Genomic DNA, 23,811 nt, shown 5'->3' with positions numbered 1-23,811 from the left:
TCTACGATCTACATCTATATCTATATCTGTATCTATATCTATATCTATATCTATATCTATCTAAAATATACGGGTGTCCCAAAAACCTCCATAAAAAGGAAATATTTTGTAAAATTTTTTAATGAATATTTTGCAAATAAAGGTATACTTAGCTACAGCTTCCCATTTTCCCTATGTATGGCAACTTTGGGACCCTCCGTACTTCAAAACATCATATTGTACATGATAAACACATATAATTTTATATGTCAATCTACAAAAAAAGTAAGAAAACCCTCTAAAGAAGGCTTTATTTCACCTTCAGTCATATTTTGAATTTGAAGAATGAAATATTTTTACGCTAAAAACACAGGATACAAAATAAAATGCAAACTGTAGAAAATCATTGTGCATTCTTGTATCTGATAATTTGTGCTTGAAATAATAGACACAACATCTGGATTTTGCTTCTGGACCATCATTTAATAGGTACTACAATGTTTTTGAATATTTGGTCAAGGGGCTGTGAAACAAGCATGGAATGCATATTAGTGTCAAAACAGATCTGTATTGTGTTATTATGTTTGCCACTTTGATATACAGCTCTGAGACATGGACTTCATGCAGCTGTCATAATAGGAAATGTGAACTGCTTTACATACACTGTTGACATAAGATAACTCAACACATAAAATGGAAATATAGAATCCCAAATATACCAGAACTTCAAAAATGAAGTATGAGTAGCATTGTCCATCATGATGATGTCAGCATGGTTAACCAGTTGTGTAGCATGAATGGAGGATATTCCAAATTGAAATCATTTTATATTGATATATTTATAATTCAAAATATATTATTTAATGTTCTATTGGTTGATGCAGAGCTATTGTGGAAGCCAATCACAATATGATGGCACATGGAATTTGTTTTCTAGTAGAACTAAAAGTGATAGCATATTCTACTTTGTCCCACTAGTTCTCAAAAGATCATCTCCCAAAATACAAAAAAAAAAAAAAGTCATGTTTTTTTCAGCGTCTTGGGCGGGGGGAGGGTTGGGGGATGTACTGTGATATTTCAATAACTGGATTTCCATTTAACAATGTAAGCATTTTTTTGTGTGTCAACTGTGCTGTTGCACTCACTACTGGAGTCATCAGCATATCCTTAGCTATGTCCATAGAGACAAATAAGGATATGAAACCTTCCAGGTAGAATCAGAGCATGGAGTTGATTAGCAATGCCCTTTAAAAGCAGCATAAGAAATATTAATGCATTTTAAGCAATTTTTTGATATTTATGGCAAGTTATCTTAGTAGTCAAATGACAAGATGATGTTTTGCTTTCAGCATACTTAATTGCATACAGATATGAACTTAGAGGGACTTTAAAGAAGTATTCAAGCTTCACTTGTGACCCCCAAAGAAAGGTTTTTCCGTGGAATTTCTGCAAACACAGTTCTATGCTTTATGGTTGAGATGGTAACTACAAAGATATTCATAGAACAAGCTACAGCACACTAAATGTCATCCCATGTGTTGTAAGACAGTTGGAAGATTTTAGATTTGCGTAGAAGATATTCCTTAGAGGAAACATGGCTGCTATTTTCACATGTCTGAGGGAGTTTCATAGGGGAGAAGGAATAGACTAAATCCACACTTGGCTAGTGCTACATCTTGCCCAGGGCAGGCATTACTAATGGATCACTACTCCTTTTCCTGATGAGATTTATTTATTTTTTTATTTTTTGAGACAGAGTCTCACTTTGTTGCCCAGGCTAGAGTGAGTGCCGTGGAGTCAGCCTAGCTCACAGCAACCTCAAACTCTTGGGCTCAAGCAATCCTCCTGCCTCAGCCTCCCGAGTAGCTGGGACTACAGGCATGCACCACCATGCCTGGCTAATTTTTTCTATATATATTAGTTGGCCAATTAATTTCTTTCTATTTATAGTAGAGATGGGGTCTCACCCTTGCTCAGGCTGGTTTCGAACTCCTGACCTTGAGTGATCTGTCCGCCTCAGCCTCCCAGAGTGCTAGGATTACAGGCATGAGCCACTGCACCCAGCCATCCTAATGAGATTTAAAACACCTTGGAATTGTTCCTAACACTCCAACCAGTCACTATTATTCAGAATTTTCTCAGGAGCTGGATTTGAAATATAAAGCCTGCCAGAGACTTCATGATTTGTCATCTCAGAATATATACAGGTTATGAAGTGAGCCCCAAGTGGAATACACCCAGGTGCTGTAAAGGTAGATTTTAGACCCATATAAATAAGTTTCTAAGTTTTAAATATGTTCAGAATAGCATGAGCTGTTTATAATTCTCCTGGAAGTGCTAGGGGATATCCCGGAAAGGTGCTTTATATGAGATTCATGTAAGAAGGTGTGAAACAGCAAGGCAACTTAGATAATTTTCAACTCTATGGTTGAGAATATAAGTGTGGGTCAAAATATCCAGGACCCCAATTTTTTTAAAAAAATACACACATAAATATGATTAAAATATGACAGCCACTAAAATTTAATTAGCTTTCTTTTCCTGACTCTTTAATGTAGTAAGAAAGAGAGAATATCTATCATCTATCAACTATCTATCATCTATCAACTATCTATCATCTATCTAATCTATCATCTATCTGCACCTACCTACTACATATACGTGTGTGCATGTGTGCATATGTGAATATATATAATCTGAATATTGTATTTGTATCTTATCATATGAGGCATTTCTAAAATATTTATGGAGCTTAAAATTTTAAATCAACATGATTATAATGCTTATTTTATATCTGAAAAATTTTGAAAGACCAAATACCTTAAATATACATTATTTTTCTCTATACTTGTACTTTAAACTAGAGGGCGGGGCACTTATAGGTATTTGTCTTCTTGTATTCTATTCCATCAACAACCATGACATTCATTAATCTTTGAGGTTCTCCCCCACCATTTATCAATGAGTAACATCTTGTTCAATGTCACAGGTTTGAGCAGCATGTAACAAACATTTGTGAAATTTCTTTATCTCCAACAGTGAACATCAAAGCCAACAGATATTCATTACAGGGGGAGAGAGGGGAATGACTTTAACCAATGAATAGATCTGGTAGGAAACTCTCTATATAATATGTGTGTGTGTGTGAGAGTGTACATGCCTGTTTGCATGCCAAAAAAAGACAGCATTTATTGAGGAAATAAGGAGGAATAAACGTGTGTTGGCATTGAGAAGTGAGTCTAACCCACTTGAGCATATTTTACTAGCCAGTGTTGAGTGATATTTGCTATTCCTTTGATAGGATCATATGCTGCCTAACAAGTCACATTTTTGCAAGAAGTGTTCAATTTCCTTTGGCATAGGAAGTCAGAGAAGTTTATAAAGGTTTCCCTTTCCGTATCTTGCCCTTTCTGCCTCTAATTCCTACTCACACAGCCAAATTTTGTTGGTAGCTATCCTTTCTTTCTTCAAACTGAAAACAGTGTATATTTGATGGTTTGGAGGTGATGGTTAGGAAAGGAATTATGTGGGGATTTTTTTCTTTATATAAGGTTGTTAGCTATTTCCGAATGGAGAGATAATATGTGCAGTTTTAAGGCAGATAGAGTATGCCTTTAATTTCATTCTCTATAATACTAATCTTCTCAATTGCACATGTTAATTAAATCATTTGCACCAAATGTACCTAGAATCCCAAGTATTTCTCAGTTCTTGCAAAGAATCTAATAGAAGTAGAATAACATTTCTTTTTGTCTCATGACCAGCTCTTTCTGCTACTTTAAGGTCACATGCAATCTTAGTTGTGATGCTGGTTCCTGAAAAAGAATGTCATCAGGGGCTTTACAAGTTGACAACATTATGAAAAATTGTATAAACAATGTCTAAAACTGCTAATTTTCATAAATTTAATTCTCTTTGTATATTAGCTATAACCAGAAATACATAAGTAGTTATTAATAATCTCATATAATAAAATTAGAGGGACTCATATTGGGACCTAATGTTCCTAGAGGCTGATATAAAAGATATTTTAAGTATTAATACATAGCGTAGGGAAGGAAGGGGAAAAGTTCCTGTTTTATAACTGCTTTTGATCACATATATTTCCCTCCTCCTTAGACTAAAAGCTCTCCACTTTCATGACTTAAGTATGTTCTTTTTCGGTCAGTATTATACTTTTACTAACAAGTTAAATTTTCCTATAACAAGATTAAAATATTTGAGCCATACTTTTATGTCAACATGCTAGAATTAACTATTTGATGCTTAGTCTTAACCAAGTCCAAATTCCTTAGCACAACATCCAAGGCCCTCATACTCTGATTCGTGTCTATTTCCCCAGTGTCATTCTCATCATACTCATATTAAACTACAAGACATTTTCCAAACAAGCCAGCTTTTTGTGTAGCTCAATGACTTTGCAATAATTTTGCTTCTGTCTGGGACTCCATTCCTGTTTCATCTGCTGGTCAGTTTCTAATTATCCTTTGAGATCCTTCTCTCCCAGTGTGAGTAGTGTTTCTTTTAAGCTGAGTTTCATGGGTGGCAGGGGTGGGGCACTTAATTACCTAGTGTTGAAGGGCAAGAATCACACCTTATTTCCCTTTATTGGTTACCACCACTTTGTTCTTTCCTTTATGAGTCCTTTCATCGAGTCCAGTTTGCTCACCTGATAACTTAACAGGAGCATGTAATGAACATAATTGATCAAGAGCATTTTGCTAACCAACAAATATTTATGTTCCAAACACTATGCACAGAGAATATAGCAGTGAATAAGACAAATAGAGTCCCTGGTCTCCAGAGACATTGTCTAATTTTCTTCTTGAATTCTAATGTAGAACCACAATTCTTTACTTCATGTTTCCCTGGTTCTCAGGTCCACTTCCAAAACATATCTCCTAAATCCTACTTCATGTTGTCCTTGTTTTGAGAACCCATTTGGATAAAGCCAACTTTTCTAGCCTTGAGGTCTGAAACTCTTAAACACAATTTTGTCTGTCTGTCTGTCTCCATAAAACTAGAGACATGGGCAAAATGTGCTTCCAACTTTTGCCCTTGGAAATCTACACTAGTTGGTTGAGTCCCATTCAGTTACCTCCTCAGAGGCTGAGAGTTGGTAAATGATGAGTCCATACTTGCTAAATGATGGAAAATAAGGAAACATATTAGCACAATTAGGATAAAATGTTAAATTATATGAAAATCTACATGTGATCACCTGATAGAGCTATGATGGGATTCATGATGACCCAGTGAAACTTTTATCAGTGTCATTTATTTTCATCATTTGTTCTTTAAATGTGCCAACTATTCTAGTTAAGCTTAAGGCAGGGAAGATGATTATTTCTTTTTCTAATTCTGACTAATGTGCACGAGGTTATGAAAGATATGCATAGGTATATGAAAGGTATAGCTCCTCAAAATTTATTCATTGATTTAACAAATCTTAAATTCAGAATAATTGAATTGAAATGTCAAATTCAAAATCAAATGTCAGAGGACTTTTGCAGTAAGCCTTTCTGTATTAGATTGTTTTCTACATGTAAATTGTAAAAGAATGCTAATTCAGCCTGGAAAAAACCTCACATTATAATGGGAGTTGAAGTTAAATGACCAACCCACTGTACTTTATATTAAGGGAAATAGAGTTTCTGAAAGTTCATTTTACCAACTCCATGAAAAGTGTTTGGAAACTATAGCAAAGTGCATTATTCTCAGATTAAGAGATAGATAATATTGATAAAAATTCTTCTAGATTTGGTAGATCAAAATATTCTATTTTGGGGTACCTTCTAGATCATGTTTTCCCATATATTGTTTTATCCAGTTCTGACTACAACACTGTAAAATAGGAAAAATACTACTAATTCCACTCAGATAATTAGTGACTTGCCAAATTAATAAAGCCAAAATTTGGTGAACTTGGAACTTGAAGTCACATGTTTTTTATCATGCTATCCACTCTTAAGCTGTTAAGAATAGTCAGTGCTTTATAGGTATTAGGTATCTTCTAAACAAAAACAAAATGTCCCAAAGACCTCATCTTTGTACATATTATTATAGATTTTATTAATGTAACATCTTTAGCACCTACTGTGGTCAATCACAGACAGGGTAGGCAGTGGTTTTCTAAGATGAGTAAACATGATCCCAGGTCATAAAAATCTAAGAGAATAAAATACTTTTAATAATATGGCTAGTGTTAGTTAGATAAGAGAGTTTAAATTGAAACCTTCCATATCATGTAACATAAAAGGGACAGACTCATAATAGTGCCATGAAGAGTGTGATAATATGATATATATATGTGTATATATATATCTATGTATGTGTGTATGTATGTATGTATGTATCTATATATTTGTTTTCACCCATGGTTCCTGGCTTATAGCACTCATAGCTCTTGTTACTTCCTAAGTGACTAAAACAATAAGTATATCTTTTGTTAAAGCATCTGGCCTTTTGTCCTTGCTTCCTAAAGCAGCTTCAGAAATGCTTCAGAGCAATAAAGGCAAAAGACAGTCTTTGGTTATAATGTTGGGGCCTTTCAGAAAACAGAACGTCTCTTAACCTTCTCCTGCCCTCCTTTCACTTGCTTCTTTTTCTCCTTGAGGCAGGACTCACATCTTCCCCATGTTTCTGTCTTGGAGCTGGCCAAAAAGAAATTTTCTGACCAATTTTGTCTGATTGTAGGTCATAAGACCATCATTTCAGAAGGTGTACTATCCCCTACCCTGGAAGAAAGAATGCTGCACAGAGGCCAAAAGGAATCAAGAGACAGGCTTGATGAGTTTCTCTACTGATTCTGTTAGTATCAGATCATACCCCTTTTGTCCAATCACATTTATATATGGTTGTACATGCTTCATTCATGCCTATCCAATACAGTCTCCATAAAAGGCCAAAGAGGACTGGGTACAAAGAGCTTCTGGAAGCTAAACTTATACAGGCCTGCACAAAGGTACAGAAGAACTCATCCACATGCTGGCAGGATGGCACACCCCAACTCCGTAAGAACCAAAGGTCCTGTGCTTGGGACCCTTTCAGACCTTGCCCTATGTTATCTCTTCATCTAGCTGTTTATTTCTATGCTTTAACATATCCTTTATAATAAACCACTAAACACAAGTCTTTCCCTGAGTTTTGTGAACTGCTCTAGCAAATTAACCAAGCACAAAGAGGGGATCATGGGTATCTCAACTTGAAGCTGGCCAATCAGAGGTTCTAGAGGCCAGATTTAAAACTGGTATCTGATGTGGGGGCAGTCTTATGAGACTAAGCCTCCAACCTGTGGGATCTGATGCTATCTACATGGAGATAGCATCCGAATTGAATTGGATCAGAAGATCTAATTGATACCACGGGGTGTGCACTAAAGAAGTGACTGCTTGTTTGTTGATGGGGAGAAATCCCCACACATTTGGTTACAGAAGTCTTCTATGTTGATGTGGTGTGAGAGCAGAAGAAAAACAGTTTGCTTTTTCTACACAGACAACAAACTGATACACGCCAGGAAAAATGAGAAAATATAGGCATGTTCCCCAAGTCATTCTTTTTATCTTTTACAAGTTTTCAGTTTGTTTTTTTTTTAACTAAAGGAAGAAAAGAAAAGACTCAATGGATATTTCTCTGAATAGAGAATAGCTAACTCTTGCATCTCAGATCAGTGATGACATCTTTTACAAATATTTTCTTAAATAGCAATAAACTTAGTTCTTTCATATATAGTAAACCCTCAGCATCCTTAATGGTCTCATCTTCATGGTAAACCATAAAAGCCTGTGCTGGGTAGAATAACTAAATTCAAGTGAATAGAATGGGTTGAAACTCACAAGATGGTGGACTTGGAGTGTTATGTGAGGTGGTAAATAAAAAATGTTTTGTGTGCTTCTGTAAAGCCAGGGGATAATGATAAATACAATAAAGCCTTTATTAGGATAAAGCTATATCCATCCTATTTCAAAAATTAATTTTCCATAAAAGCCATCTGTGTTATAGCTCTAAAGAATCCATGTGGTACATTTTGCATAGAATTGCATAATAGGCATATGACTGTAAAGTAATCTAGTTGTAAAGATTCTGAAAAATGTCCATCAGGGCTATATGCCCTGAAAAGAAACCAGAATCTTACATATCATATAGGCATCTCAAAACTAACATGTCCACAACCAAACTCTTTATTCCCACTCCACATGTATATTCAATCCTGAACCTTATTTGTCAGTTACTCAGGCACTAAATCTTCCAATCATCCTTAACCCCTCTCTCAATCCCACATGTAATTCATCAGCAAGTTCTGTTTGTTCCATCATTAAAATATATTCAGAAACTATCAATACTTTGCCACTCCTATCTTCCAGTACCAGATAATGGTACTGGGTACCATTATCTCCTCTGTAGATTATTGCCTCCCCATGGTTTTTCGAGCATCTAACTTTCCTTCCTTAACCATCTGTTCTCTCAAGGTCAGTCAGAATGATCCTATTAAAATGTAAACCAGTTCATTTCTCTCCTCTTTTCAAAATCTTCCAGTGTCTTCCCATTTAACCCACGATAACGAAGTACTTTTCCAAGACCTGTTCCATGCCTGTGAGCTCCCTGTCTTCACCATGCCATCCCCTCTGATCTCAACCCATCTTCTCTCATTGTCCCTCACTGACTCCCTTCCAGTCACAAAGTCCTCCTTGATGTTCTCCCACCCTCTGGGTCTTTGCACTTCCTGTTCCCTTTGTCTGGAATCATTCATCCCAGAGATTAATAAATAGCAGCTAAGATCAGAGGCAAGTCCAGGTTATGTAGGGCCTACAGCTTATAAAATTTGGGGGATCTCTTTTAAAGAAAGTGTATGACACTTTGTATACAATGTTCAATAGAGGGCCACAAAATAGGCCCATATAAATGAGGGAACTGAAGTTTTAATTTCATTAGCCTCATATATATATCCACCTGTTATCTAACACTATGTGCCATGAATTTCTCTAAATGCTTTACATATACTATCTAATTTAATATTCATAATAATCGTTTTGGGGAGATATTATCTACATTTTATAGACTGGGAATCTGAGGCACAGAGTGGTTAAGTAATTTGTTCTAGGTCAAAGAGCTAGAAGAGGTCCAGGGCTAAGTATTGAGCTTGAACTGGCTCCAGAGACTGCTTTTACCTCAGGGTACATTGAATCTGCATGTCCTGCTCTCTCACTGCCTTCAAAGCTCTGATCAAATGTCACCTCATCAGAGAGGCCTTCTCTGGTCACCTTACATTTCCTCACTATCCTTTTTCTAGCCCCACACCCTCTCTTATTTTTGTTCATAGCATGTATCTCCACCTGATATGTTAGGTGCTTATTTATCATCTATTGTGCATCTATTGTCCATTCACCCTCTGAATGTAAACTCTACTTTGTCTCTATTATTAAAAGATTTATTTTTTGATGTCTGTACGTGTGCCTGGAAGTTTTCATGTTCTCAATAAAATTCTACGGAATAAATTCTTCCTTCATACTCAACATCCAAAGTATGACTCAGTAATGACTATGATTATCAAGAAAAAAATTATTGTGTACAGCATACTATGTTTACCAGTAGTAAGTGATAATTTTTAGATCAGTGGTTCTCAAAGTATGGTCCATGGGCAGGCAGCATCAGCATCTCCTGGGAGCTTGTTACAAATGCAAATTCTCAACAAGCACATGAAAATACGTTCAACATCACTAGTCATTAAGGAAATGCAAATCAAAATCACAATGAGTTACCATTCTGTACCCACTAGAATGACAATAGTCAGAAAGACAGACTATAACAAGTGTTGATGAGAATGTAGAAAAATTGCAACTCATATACTGCTTATGGGAATGTAAAATAGTGCAGCTGCTTTTGGAAAATAGCTTGGCAGCTCTTCAAAAAGTTAAACATAGAGCTACCATATGACTCAGCAATTCCACTCCTACATATATAGCCAAAAGAATTGGAAACATATGTCCACACTAAAACTTGTACTGGAATGTTTACAGAAGAATTATTCATAATAGCCAAAAAATGGAAACAACCCAAATGTCCATCAGTTGATGAATAAGCAAAATATGGTATATCCATACAATGGAACATTATTCAGCCATAAAAAGGAATGGAGTACTGATATATACTACAATATGGATGACCCTGGAAACCTTTATATTAAGTGAAAGAAACCAGACACAGAAAAGCCACATATTTTATGATTCTGTTTACATGAAATGTCCAGAAGTGTCAAATCCATAAACACAAAAAGTCAATTAGTGATTGCCAGGGGCTGGGGGAAAGGGGAGAAATGGAAGTGACTGCTAATAGGTACAGGGCTTTTTTAGGGGTGATAAAATATTCTGGGATTAGATAGCGATGGTGATAGCTATAGAACTCTGCAAATATACTAAAACCTTTGAACACTTTAAATGGTAAACTTTATGGTATATACAATTTTTAAAAAAAAGAAATGCAAATTTTGGAGCCCCATCCTAAACCCACTGAATCAGAAACTCTGGGGGTATGTCCAGGAAAGGCAGCCCTCCAGATGAATCGGTTACATTCTTGGGAACTGCTGTTTTACATAAATTTTCTTCCAAAGGATGGCTTTTAAAAAAGTGGCTGCCTCAATGGAGTCTGGTTGGTTTGGAGGTTTGAACTAAGTCAATAATAGATGTAGCACTAGTGTAAAGTGGGCTATAGAGGTAGGAACACAGGATTCGATGTGTGACAATGTAGTTCCCAGAACCAGGTTATTAGTTCTCTTTCTTTTGGCAGAACATGCATACTTTCCAAGTCTCAACTTCCTCCTTTATAGTACTATAGGGCAAATCAAATGAGACTATAGGTACAGAATCTCCGAAAACTGAACAACTCTCAGCCAGGGTGGGCAAACTCTGTCCAGCAGTCCAAATCTAGCCTGCTTTGTTTTTGTACAGCCTATGAGCCAAGAATTGTTTTTACATTTTAGAATAATTTAAAAAACCCAGAAAGGAATAATACTTTGTAACATGTTAAAATTATATGAAATGATTTTAGGGTCTATAAATAAAGTTTTACTGGAATAAGCCATACCTTTTTGTTTAAGTATTGTCTATGGCTACTTATGCACAAGAATGGCTGCACAGAATAGTTGTGACCGAGATCATATATATGGTTCATAAAGCCTAAAATATTTACTATCAGGTCCTTGAAAGGAAAAACATACTGATCCCTGCTCTATACATAAAAACTATTGTTGTTATGCTTATTTTACCGATGTATCAGCTGCTGAACTACTGCAGCCAGTAAGAATTTGGCCTTTTAGAGGTGGCTTTGGTGGAGATATATCCAGTAAAGCATAATGGAATTTGAAGGAATTTGGAGAAAGGAAACTAAAGACATAAAAGAGACAGACTGGTTGCCAAGTGAGGAGAGACAAAAGGGATTAGAAGCTTCCAGTTTGGAGTAGGAAGTCTCATAAAGATTGATGTTCAAGCTAATGAAATTTTGAATAGGCCAAATACCATTCCTGCCCACAAGGTATTCTTGATGGACAGCAATAGACAAGCATACTGAAGAAACACAATAGTGGCCATGGTGTCCACCTTGGAAGGAAGAGGGCCTCAAGGTACCCAGCTCACTAATGTTGATACTCCTGAGAGACACTTTATCAGATTGTATAACTTGAAAATATTTTCTGACAACAAAAGCAGCACAAAAACAACAAATGAAATTTTAGCTGACCGAGTGCATTTCAAAGTGAACTGAGCAAAGAAAGTCCTAAAGATGCAATCCAATTGTCTTTAGTTGATGAGAAACCACTCCATTATTGTGTCCTTACATGTGTTTTATTTATCCCTTTATTGTGTGGATCGTCACCGGCTCCCTGCTAGCTTTAAAAAGACTTAATATGTACTGGTGATTGTGTTTGGCTAATTTCTTTCTATCTTTCTTCTCCCTCCAGCCCCCAACTTCCTCCTATTAAGAGGAACACAGCTGGTAATTTGGCCCCACCTCATAGGAAAGATGGATTTTAAAACAGGATGGAAAAGCACAGGTGATTCAAATATCCTTTCTATGTCATGCATTTAACCCTCTCATTTAATTTCCCCTTCACTGAGACACTTCCTTTTTTAAGATTGCAAACATAACCTGCACCTGCAATTACTTGTTAGAGAAATTAGTCCTGTGCTTTCCTCCTTAGGAACAAAGAAGCATTCAAATGTTTAGCTGACTAAATGCCAGCCTTTGTAGACATGGTTTCAAATTGGATTGGAATCCAAGTGTAATTAAATTCATAAAAGATTCTACCCTTGCAAATGATTTTTCTTTGGAAATACCTAAGCACATATTATAAATTAGATCATTTACCTTGCTATAAAACATCTCAGGATTGACAGAATAAAACTTTGCAGCTCTCAAGGTGGGATGATGCTACTACTGATCAGACTCCAGTAAGGCATGTCATAGATGTCATGGTGAAATATTATATTTTTAATAAAATATGTTTAAATATTATATTTTAATATATTATTTTAAAATATATTATTACATACTTTTAATATATATTTAAATACAAATAAAAAGTTTTGAAATGTTTAAAGTCTACTTTATATAAATGGCAGATATATACTGTTTTAATATTAATAATCTCATGTGCTTCTATGATTCACACCTGGTAAACCTCTATTGTCTGTAATATTACAATATTCACATAGTTGGTAAATGCATTTTTTTTCTGAAAATGTTTATTGCACATGTTTTAAACTGGATTTCCTTAGAGGCAGTAATAATTGAATATATTTTCTTGACAATAGAGGCTTTGTTTACATGTTTTCAAACAAGCTGATTGAAAACAAGAACACTAAATTAAGATCCAGATTGTTACTCTAAATGATGCTAAATATAAGAATAATTAGGAAAATTAAAATCCTTGACTGTATTTTCTCGCTCCCATATGAATGGTTATAAGCTACGAGTTAGAGGGTTACTAAGATAACTTAGCTTCACTCTGATACTTATATGCTGCATTCACACATTGCTGGGAGACTGGGTGGCATATTCAATGAGCATACAAAATAATTCAGATTTGTCAACTTGCTCTCATCAGAAAATGAAGCTTTGTCCAGTGCCATGCTATTTTTCACTAAAATTCAATAGAAAGCCAGAGTACTAAGAATACAATGCTTAAGTTCAGGATTATGTCTCTTCTAATATGGAAAAATTAGTGTCTTTGGATATCAAAACTTTCCCTTTTCAGATAGAAAATCACTGTTGTTGCAGAAAATAGTTTTAACACATTAAAAAGTTAAATTAATTTTCTAACTAGATGTAGCGCTAGCCATTTGAATAGAAAGACCCTGAATCTAGACTTCTAAATGCCAGGCTAATAACGTGGGTCATGTCATGACAGAAATTTGTCATGAATAAATGGTTTCTTGTAAGTGGCCTGGGAAAAATAAACCAATGTTCTACATAAGGATGTAACCTCACAATCTATTCTCTACGGTACCCAAGTCAGAGAGAAATGATCAGTTACTAATGGGGCAATACCAGGTTAGTCACATTATTATTTGCCTGCATGAATAAGAATTAAGCTTCTTTTCAACTTCTGGAAGGTCACCCATTCATCATTATAACTGCTAAATGCTTAGATCTGCAGGTATTACTGAACTTTCTGAGCCCTCTCCCAAACATCAATATGTCCTAGGATCTCCACTAAATACGAACAAAAGTTTTGCATTCTTTGTATCCATGTTGTCACAATTAAATGACAATATTGAGCTCTACAGGTTCAACCTTCAATTTTAAAGGGACAGATCATCCAAGGCAGTCAAAGAACTCTAAACTTTCAGCAGAGAAAAACTGAATGTGTTGGCTAAGAAAGCCACTGGATTATTAGTGGAAGGCTACATAAAAGTGGTTAAAAGCCTGAGTTTTAGAGTCACAGCAGGCCAAAGGTTTTGCTCTAACATTTATTTGTAAAATTATTCAAACTCTCAAAAGCTCACTCTGCTCATTGGTAAAATGGGAAGAATAATAGTACTTAGATTATAAAGATGTTAGAAGATTTAAATGAAAATAATGCCTATTGAGTGCTTAGTACAGAGTCTGTCTGGAATATGGTAAATTTTAGATAAACAGTAGCTTTTGTTATTGATATTAGGCATTTCCAGATAAAAAGGTTTAGATAAGAAAGGCCTTACCAAGAGTAATAGATGTTTTTTCTGTTTACCCCTCCATTTTCCAACTCTTTTTTACCCTCCTCCATGCCCCAGGAGACTACTTTGGATGTATTATGAGTGTGGCCAATGAGAGACACTAGCAGAAGAATGGGATAGAAATGGAGTCAAGATATTTATTTTCCCACCTCCAAGATGAACACCTCTGGTTGGCTGCGTCCCTTTACAAAAAGCAACAGCTCAATTTTGGCAGACCCCTCCTACAGCTACACTATGTTCTCCCTCCTTTTGGCCCTGTTGAGTTTGTCACCTATTTCCTGACCCAGTACGCCCTAATACATCAGAATCTAAGTGTAGCCTGTTGGTCCAGAAAGCTTAGTGTATTCTAGAGAAACCCAAGTGGTAACCTGGAAAAATGAAGGTATGTGTACAATCTGAAAGGTTAGATAAAGGCATAAAAGGAGACTCTAGAAAGATGGCTTGAAATGCAAGGAACAGGTTTCAGATAGTTTGTAGTCGGTCTACCAAAATAGCATCGGTGGCTGTGCCACTTCTGTGTGATTTCTTATGTTTGCCATGGATGCTGGTTTCTCCGCATAAAGGAACTTAGCTCAATAGGACAAAATAGCACAACCATTTTGTTTCTAAAGTCCAGTCTGCTTTTATAGGCTTCACCATCAACGTTTTAGAGCAACATTAACATTCTGTGGACTTCTCAGAATTGGCATGAGGCTACCTGCAGGATATTAAACTTCAGTTCAGAACACACACACACACACATACACACACACACACACACACACACACTAATTAGGAGAATCCTCAATGATATATAATACAAGAGAAAAAAGAGGCCCAAGTGGGAAATAAAGCATAAATGAAGAAAAAAAAACATTCTCTAATATGTAGTAATCTAATAGCAGTGTTAACTTTACACAGCTGTCAATTCAGTTAAGTGTGAGTCAGAATTTCCAATTAGGGTTAACAAAGACTCCTAAAACATCCCTTTTATTCAAGTAATCAGATGTCCTATTACAACTGGAAGGCCAGCATGATATATAGTTTGGCGCTTAGGACCCTTTCTATTTTCCTTTTCACAATTCTTGGCTATTTAAATTGCCCTCTCAGGAAAGCTAAAATAGGTGTGATTGTTAGGATATAGGAGAAAACATTAGGGTCTCAAGTCTCTTTGGGATTCTATGAAGGATTCTAACATTTCTGAGAGGTACCTTGTGGCCGAATATGCTAGCTCTACAACATCTCTGTTTTTATCGATGTTCTACACTGGATTGTCTTCTAGGCTCTGGTTTAAAGAAAGAATTCAACGGGTAAAAATAGTAATATGAAAAATTCCAGAGTCACTGTCTTTGATTTACATACATCTGTTAGTGACAGATACCTCTGTACATTATCAAATCCTAAACATTTCATCTTTTTCTCATGATATACTACAATGTTAATGGTTGGTACTACTTAGGAGATTAAACTATCTTTTATACCATGTAGCAGTTTAGATTAATCCTTTTAACTGTATGAGTGTGCACATATGAAAGACCTTTCATACTTATCTAGATCAGTCCTTGTATTCCTGTTTTATCTAGGCAACTAGGTAATTATGAGGTATTTTGATGGAAACCAGCTTTTAAATGTGGCAGAGCCTTATCTTTAACATAAATATTTTGGTAAACTATCTCACAGGGGCATCTTTATCACAACTTTAATTAAGACCACATTTGTACTGGAAAAGTTTAAGTCTTAATTTTAATAGCTTTTTTTGTCATTTTGGAAATGTTTGTCCTAATGAGTAGGCAGCTTACTTGTGTGTGCATTGCACACAGTAACATAATGAATGCTTAATATTAGCTATAATTGCATACTGACAATGTGAATGTCTTTTGAAAAATGATTGCTGGTTTTGTTTTTCAAAGGTAATGGAAACCCTTATACATGTCAATAAACTGCAGCAGAAGCCCCAGCAGGAATAGTTGAGAGGCAAATGGAATGAAGCTGTGGCATTAAAGCATTTGAGGAGTTTGTAATTCTAAACTAAAAATAGTTTTTTTCCTATAATGGTGTATTTTTTAAGTTATTTTTTATTTATTGGCAGAGAAAAAATTTCCCTGTAGCTAATATCTTTTGTCATCTGATTGCATGTGGTCAAAAGTTCTATCTTTACAGCAATCTGTGCGTTTTGTTCATCAAATAAAAAAGGAAAGGACTCTCTGCTTTCTATTTGACTGTTAATAGTTCAAATATTATCTTGTTGCTAAACAAAGTATACTTAATATATATTTTCATTTTATTGCTGTAATATAACCTCATTCATACATGTTAATATTTTCAGACCAATTTAAGAGTCAGTTTATATGATAGGATATAATACACTGTCCTTTGTTCAGTTAAGTTGAATTCAATGCTTTAAGAAGACTGACATGGGACGGGGGAAGATGTAGCAGCCTCTTCTCTGAACCACCCCTTTGCCTCTGGACTTCTCTGGGGCCAGCAGCCGCCTGAGCAGGGGCCAGGGGCCGCGGGCTCAGCCAACGACCATGGGCTCCGTGTCCAACCAGCAGTTTGCAGGTGGCTGCGCCAAGGCGGCGGAGGAGGCGGCGGAGGAGGCGGCGGAGGAGGCGCCGGAGGACGCGGCCCGGGCTGCGGACGAGCCGCAGTTGCTCCACGGTGCTGGCATCTGTAAGTGGTTTAACGTGCGCATGGGGTTCGGCTTCCTGTCCGTGACCGCCCGCGCCGGGGTGGCCCTCGACCCCCCCTGTGGACGTCTTTGTGCACCGGAATAAGCTGCACATGGAAGGCTTCCGGAGCCTGAAGGAGGGTGAGGCAGTTGAGTTCACCTTTAAGAAGTCTGCCAAGGGCCTGGAATCTATCCGAGTCACTGGACCTGGTGGGGTGTTCTGTATTGGGAGTGAGAGGCGGCCAAAGGGGAAGAACATGCAGAAGCGCAGATCAAAAGGAGACAGGTGCTACAACTGTGGAGGTCTAGACCAGCATGCTAAGGAATGCAAGCTGCCACCCCAGCCCAAGAAGTGCCACTTCTGCCAGAGCATCAGCCACATGGTAGCCTCGTGTCCACTGAAGGCCCAGCAGGCCCCTAGCGCACAGGGAAAGCCAGCCTACTTTCGGGAGGAAGAAGAAGAGATCCACAGCCCTGCCCTGCTCCCAGAGGCCCAGAATTGAGCCACAGTGGGTGGGGGCTATTCTTTTGCTATCAGGAAGTTTCAATGAGCAGCAGAGTGGAGAAAGTGGGGATAGGGTGGGTTGGGGGTGGTTGGCACTGCCATGTATCTCAGGCCGGGTTCATGGCATCACCGCTTCTTCCTTCTTGGTGGGGGGAAAGGGTGAGGCAAAGGAACCCTACCCATGCTCTATCCAAATGCAAGGGAGGGCTTTATGGGGAAATCACCCCAGAACCTGAATGCTTTATCTGAGACTCCATCCCGGAATCTCTAGCTTTTGAAAGTGGCCTGGATAGGAAGTTGTTTTCCTTTTAAAGAAGGATATGTAATAATATGATGCCCATGCCAGAGTGAAACGATTAAGTACAAGACCGGACTAATGGACCCCACCCATAAGCCACTACATTCTGTGGGAGGGAATCTCAGGAGTAAGGCAGGGTTTTTTTCCATATCTTGTATTCTTATACCCATTCTTGAGATAGGGTGCTGGGAACTGTCCCAAGTGATGGGTAGTGATGATAGGCAGAAAGGGTGGTTGGGGGAACAGCTGCAGACCTGCTGCTCCTAAGCTCACTCCCACCCCATTCCGGGCCAATGTGATTTTACTTATTTGCTCCCTTGGATAACTGCACCTTGGGTCCCACTTTCTCCAGGATGCCAACTGCACTAGCTATGTGCGAATGACATATCTTGTGCATTTTAACTTTTTTTTCTTAATATAAATATTCTGGTTTTGTATTTTTGTATATTTTAATCTAAGGCCCTAATTCCTGCACTGTGTTCTCAGGTACATGAGCAATCTCAGGGATAAGTTGGGCAGCATCTCCAGGTCTGCACAGCAGGAATGGTTTTTGTTGTTTTTATCACCATACAGAGCAACTATTTGGAGTGCACAGCCTATTGAACTACCTCATTTTTGCCAATTAGAGCTGTCTTTTCTGCCATAGTATCTACTTGAAACCCCTTCCACCTTGAAAATGTTTCATGGGAGACTAGGTTCTAACGGGGTTGCCCCATGACTTGATCGCCTTCTACTGGAAGATTAGAAATTAGTCTAAACAGGAAAAGGTGCTGCAGAGAGGTTAGGAAAGGCTGGGCTAGGTGGAAGGCCCAGAGAGGAAGCCAAGGTTAGGTGAGGGTTGTCTAATCCTAGGGCACAGGACATGCTTTACATACTCGATCCATCCTTCACTGGGTTTGGCTAGACCTACTCATGCACAACAGAGTGTATGTGTGTTTTTGTAAAAACTGTGAGTTAGTAAGGATAAGTTTTAAGACCAATACCTCTGTACTCATCCTATGCTGTTGAGGGATGGATATATGAATTGAGGACTAAAATCCTTAACCTTTCAAATGTCTTAGGTTCCAGGGTGACCCATAAATGAGGGCCTTTTGTGGTGCCCTGAGCCAATGTCCTGCCCTGCTGCAGTAGTCATTAATAGTGTCATGGTAGCTGAAGGAGCAAAAGGGGGTTTCGTTTACATGCTGTGAGATCACCCCAAACCTACCTCACTGTGTTGAAACGGGACAAATGCAATAGAATGCATTGGGTGGTGTGTGTCTGATCCTGGGTTCTTGTCTCCCCTAAATGCTACACCCCTCTAGTTATTGTATTTGTCTGGGCTTTGTAGGACTTTACTGAGTTGGTGATTGCTAGGTGGCCTAGTTTGTGTAAATATAATGTGTTGGTTTTCATGTTCTTTTGGGGTTTGTTTACAAACTTCTTTTTGTATTGAGAGAAAAATAGCCAAAGCATCTTTGACAGAAGGTTCTGCACCAGGCAAAAGGATCGGAAACATTAGTGTGGGGAGGGCCTCTTCTTCAAGTGGGGATCTTGAACACCAACCTTTTTCTTTTGTGTTCCCCATGCCCTATTTCCTATTTTCCACCAGATCTTCTGTCCTAAAAACTTGTCTCCTACCCTACCCCCTTTCCCATCCCCCCAAAAAGAAAACCTACACATCCACACACATAATGCATTTAATTCTTGGGATGCCTCCACAACTCTTCAATGATTTATGCAAAAATCCTGAAGAAGCTAGGAACCCTCCATCTCTTGTTCCCAACCTCTTAAGTCAAGACCATTTCTTGATGGTGTTTCATGCCAAACACTTGAAACAACTGCTGTATTTTGGATGGCTCAAACCTACTTAATCTGTAATCTGAAAGTAGAGAGATGCAATTGGGGGCCTTCCATATAGAAAGCGAGGGCAAGAGACCAAGAAAGGGATTATGAATGTATATCCAAGTCACTCAGGAAATTTTATTATACAGGTGCAAGAAACTTATGTCAAAGTGGCCACAAGATTGTTTAATAGGAGACGGACGAATGTAACTCTATGTTTACTGCTAGAAACCAAAGCTTTGTGTGAAATCTTGAATTTATGGGGAGGGAGGGAGGGTAGGAAAGCCTGTACTTGTCTGTTCTTTTCCTGATCCTTTCCCCTCATTCCTGAACTGCAGGAGACTGAACCCCCTTGGGCTTTGGTGACCCCATCCTGGGGTATGTTTATTTGATGGTTGATTTTGCTGTACTGGGTACCTCCTTTCCCATTTTCTAATTATTTTGTAGCACACATGCTGACTCTTTTCCCTTCCTTCCTACTTTCCCTGGGAAAATACAATGAATAAATAAAGACTTATTGGTACTGAAAAAAAAAAAGAAGATTGACATGGGATCTAAAACTTGATTGCCAATTTATGAAACCTATGGTTTCATAATACTAGTTGTGGATGCAACATGTATCCATATAAGTGATGCCTTGAAGATTCAGCCATGGTTGTCTCTGCTTAGGCACCAAGAGTGTGATTACTTGGATTTCTGGGTTCATAATAGTTAAGATACTTGTGATATGTACTATTTGAGGAGTTTCTCTAATTTGGCTTTTGGAAAACATTCAAAAGGCTAAGTCAAGTGAGATAAAATATGATCAAATTTATATAACTAATTTGGGCATTCTATATTCATTAGCATTGTCTTCAGCTACTATTGTGGCTTATATTTTCTCAAATGACAAGAGCTTTGGGGGTGTATAGTCCAGGAATCAAATGGCAGCTCAATGATGCCACTAAGAACCCAGCCTACTTCCTGCTACATTATTCCTAAGAGGTGATTTTCATCTTCCTTACATTGAGAAAGTCATTGTACTTCCAGACTCACATTTAATATTTATCCAGGAAAGAAAGCCTGATAAATTCTTCCTAAATCTCATTGGCCAGAACTCTGCTCATGATTAATCCAAGCCACATGAAAGGTTGTGGAATCAAGTAGTTTATTTTCTGATCTCTATAGAACAGAAGAGGGATGAAAAAGGTGTTGAGTGAACCAAACTATAGTATCTTCTTACTAAGGAATTCTATTAATTATTTTAGCCTCAGGCAAAAATATGGGCATTCTCCTGTCCTCCTTTTATCCTTCACAAATACTTTAGAAACACATGCTGGTCGTAGCCAGTTGGCCACAGAGGCTCTCATTGCTCCCTGCATTTTCTTCAGAGTCCAGTTACTATGATAAATCAGACAGTAGATATTGTTGCCTCGCTAGAATTCATTTCTCCACTTTTTTGTACTATTACAATCCCAACTTTTATCAAATATCCTTCCAAGTTTGGGTATCCATATGTCCAGGAAGAAACCAAACTCATCCCAATTTTAGGGAGGGCCTGATTATTTTAAGAGTAATCTTGCCTACGACTGATTCTAGGCATGTGACCCCATTTTGACCTAAAGTGTAATAAAAAGTATTCTGGGAACTAAGGGAACATTTCCTTGCTCTTATGAAATATCTATAGGAAAACAGGTTCTCTTTGCTCCCTGTATATATTAATAGATAAGATGCTTAGGACTGTGGCACCCATCTCGCCACTATATATAGAATAATGCCACACTTAGAGAACAGAGGAATAGAAAACATCTGGACTCTTGATGATATTGCTAAATCAGCATTCCTTGAAACCCACTCCATTTTTGAACTTCCAGTCAAGTGAGACCATTCATTCCTTTTTATTTTAATCAGCTAGAGTCTGGGTTTCTGTAACTTGCAGCCAAAAGCATCTTAATTTTTATGAATTGTGTAAGATCTTTGTCCCAAAACGTTTTAAGAACTTGGCTGTTATCTTTGCTGCTTGTAACTCAAGTTAAAGGGGGTTTCCCAGAGAGACGTCATTGCATAAATGTACTAATATGCATCAGCACATTTAGAGCCAACTTACTACCAAGAATGTGCTAAGAAATGGCATTCTACTCCATGCTACTTCTAGCTCAGAATTTTGCCAATACAGGGAAATAAGCTACAGGTGCAATGCAGATCAATTGGGAAACATTTCTAGAAAATTGGTAAACACGTGGAAATTCACCAGCAAAATTATACTGGGACAACTGAGAGATAAGTATTGTGAAATGCATTAGAATTTATAAGGTCAACAGGCTGTCAAAATGTACCACCAAAGCAGTCAAAAGGACCCTTGAAATTGAACTGGATGTTAGGCTAATTGTGCAGCAAATAGAAGCAAGCTAATGCAAGTCAAAAGCTATTGTGCAAAAGCAAACAGGAAGAAATAGACAATGTATTATTATGCCCCCACAGTTCCCAAACTAGACTTGAGGTGGCATGTAGGAAATGAAATGTCTGATTGGGGTTTTAATTTCCTCAAAGTAAAATTTTGCCTGTTTTACTGGGATTGAATTTTCAGATGTAGAGCTAAAGAAGAGAGGGAGGGAATATGAGAGGGAGGGAGGGAGAGAGAGAGAGAGAGAGAGAATAATATAGCCAAAAAAAAAATCCACATTATCTTGGTAACAAGACAGAGAGATAAATGATACTAACATACAGGCTATTGCAGAACTTCTTTTACAAAATTATATTGGATTGTTTCCTAAGACACCTGCTCAGTGTTAGATACAACAGAAATCATGCAGTAGAAGCAAATGTCATGGGGAAAAAAGAAAAATGAGACACATTAAATACCATTTTTTAAAAGTGGTCAGTGTAAGAGAATGCATCATTGATGATTCAAACACAAATGTGTTAGTAGAATGCTAGAAAATAATGGCATAAATAAAGCCCCAAGCAAATTGATTTTCTTTTTAGACTCTCTTATTTTACAAATCATTTATTGTATTTTGTCAGAATCTTGGCATTTGATTAGTAGATGGCATGGTAAAATAGAAAGGTATTGGAAGATATTTATTAAAAATATAAGATATAATGCCAACTTGTGATTAATTTTAGGGACCTTTTCCTAGAGAGGTTTAGAGTAAAAGATAGTGTTGTTCTAAGTCTCAGTCTAAGTTTGCATACTATTTTGATTACCTAAAAAGATAAAGGTGTGAAAAACATATACGTATAAATAACCAGGAAATGCTAATGTGAATTTTCTTTTTTTTTTTTTTTTTTTTTTTTTTTTTTGAGACAGAGTCTCACTTTGTTGTCCAGGCTAGAGTGAGTGCCGTGGCGTCAGCCTAGCTCACAGCAACCTCAAACTCCTGGGCTCAAGCGATCCTCCTGCCTCAGCCTCCCGAGTAGCTGGGACTACAGGCATGCGCCACCATGCCCGGCTAATTTTTTTTTTTTTTATATATATATCAGTTGGCCAATTAATTTCTTTCTATTTATAGTAGAGACGGGGTCTCGCTCTTGCTCAGGCTGGTTTTGAACTCCTGACCTTGAGCAATCCGCCCGCCTCGGCCTCCCAAGAGCTAGGATTACAGGCGTGAGCCACAGCGCCCGGCCTGAATTTTCTTTATTATTGAAACTTTCTGAGATTATGCAACTCTTGAGTAAAATATTATTGAGACACAATCGCAAACATGTTTTTCACATGTTTAGTAGAAGACAAGTATTAAGAAGGACTAATCAAAACAGTGACACACAGAGATTTGGGAGTCTAGAGGAAATTAAATACATGAAATGGCTCATCTCTTTCTTATCCAAACACCTGTCAAGTTTCAAGGTTAAAGCCATATTTATGTTTTGTTTTGTTTTTTTCTATCTCACAATTGGTAAGGTTATATTTATGAATATTATACCACCTAATTTCAAAAATTTCAAATCGGTTAAAAGACTATTTATCATCAGCTTAAAATGGGATGTTAACAGCTTTATAGTTAAATTAGGCTATGAAAAATGGGTAAAGGTTGTCTATGGAAAAAGCTTTTTATGACAAAGATAATTGAACTCACAGAGAGGAAGATATAACCTGAAATGATTTAGAAAATTCATCATAAAAGTGTGTCATTATATTAATTTAGAGAGAAAATCACTTTTTTATTTACTCATGTCTAATGAATTCATCTCCATCCATTCAGACAGGCTAGGGACCAGCAAAATGTTAATGATGAACGTGTCAAAAGTTGGACTATAACCTTGTCACATTCACCATAAGACTCTCAGCAGTTCTGAACCATTTTCTTGACGTGCTTGAAATCCTCTATGAGAGGAATCTTTTAAAAGCCATTTCGTTGAAAGATAAAAT

General features: G+C 37.3%; 1 protein-coding gene and 1 pseudogene across 1 annotated transcript in view; one reads left to right on the top strand and one right to left on the bottom strand.

Moving 5' to 3' along the window:
- The window catches only part of IL1RAPL1 (interleukin 1 receptor accessory protein like 1), a 1,316,165-nt gene that overhangs the window by 142,934 nt on the left and 1,149,420 nt on the right, over positions 1–23,811 (bottom strand). The window lies entirely within an intron of this gene.
- LOC142865871 (protein lin-28 homolog A pseudogene) lies at positions 16,697–17,339 on the top strand (annotated as a pseudogene).

This window comes from Microcebus murinus, chromosome X (assembly GCF_040939455.1).
Source record: "Microcebus murinus isolate Inina chromosome X, M.murinus_Inina_mat1.0, whole genome shotgun sequence".
Taxonomy (NCBI): Eukaryota; Metazoa; Chordata; class Mammalia; order Primates; family Cheirogaleidae; genus Microcebus; species Microcebus murinus.
This window is presented reverse-complemented; position numbering and strand designations above follow the sequence as displayed.